The sequence below is a fragment of the Anoplophora glabripennis genome, unplaced genomic scaffold (assembly GCF_000390285.2).
Source record: "Anoplophora glabripennis isolate ALB-LARVAE unplaced genomic scaffold, Agla_2.0 scaffold1944, whole genome shotgun sequence".
Taxonomy (NCBI): Eukaryota; Metazoa; Arthropoda; class Insecta; order Coleoptera; family Cerambycidae; genus Anoplophora; species Anoplophora glabripennis.
The window spans coordinates 6486-7017 of NW_019418035.1; the positions used below are offsets into that span (position 1 = coordinate 6486).

The 532-nt window shown below is 32.1% G+C and overlaps 1 non-coding gene across 1 annotated transcript; it reads right to left on the reverse strand.

The window, feature by feature from the left end:
* Positions 1-2: 2 nt before the first annotated feature.
* Positions 3-74, reverse strand: Trnad-guc. The gene has a single exon. It is a non-coding gene; the product is annotated as a tRNA-Asp (tRNA).
* Between the last annotated feature and the right edge of the window lie 458 nt (positions 75-532).

Consider the following 532-nt stretch of genomic DNA (forward strand, 5'->3'; position numbering starts at 1 on the left):
TCCTCCCCGGCGGGGAATCGAACCCCGGTCTCCCGCGTGACAGGCGGGGATACTGACCACTATACTACCGAGGACATGTGTGGGAACATTCCTACGTTCTTATATAAACATAATATTCTTTTGAAATTATAATTATGACGTTCTCCTAAATAATCGTTACAAGTTCATCATTAGATACTTATCATTTATTTTTTTACCGATTATCTTGTTCTGTGGAATGAAATATTTCATAATATTACACTTTGTTACTGCATTTAGAAGTTAAGTCTTGAATAAGTTCGAATTATATTAAAAATAAGATATGCCTGAAAAATTTGGAATATTTAAGAAGTACCCGTTCTACGAAGAACTGCATTTATATTGTTACCGCAATATAACCACTCTTATAACGAAACTCGAAACTCTCTAAAGTATTTGAGTATTAAAAAAGCAGTAAATCTCAGTCAAGCACAGATAGAATTTAAATTATATTGCAAAAGTTTGCTTTGCGAGAAAATATAAAACAATGAAGTAAATTGTCTAAAACATTAAG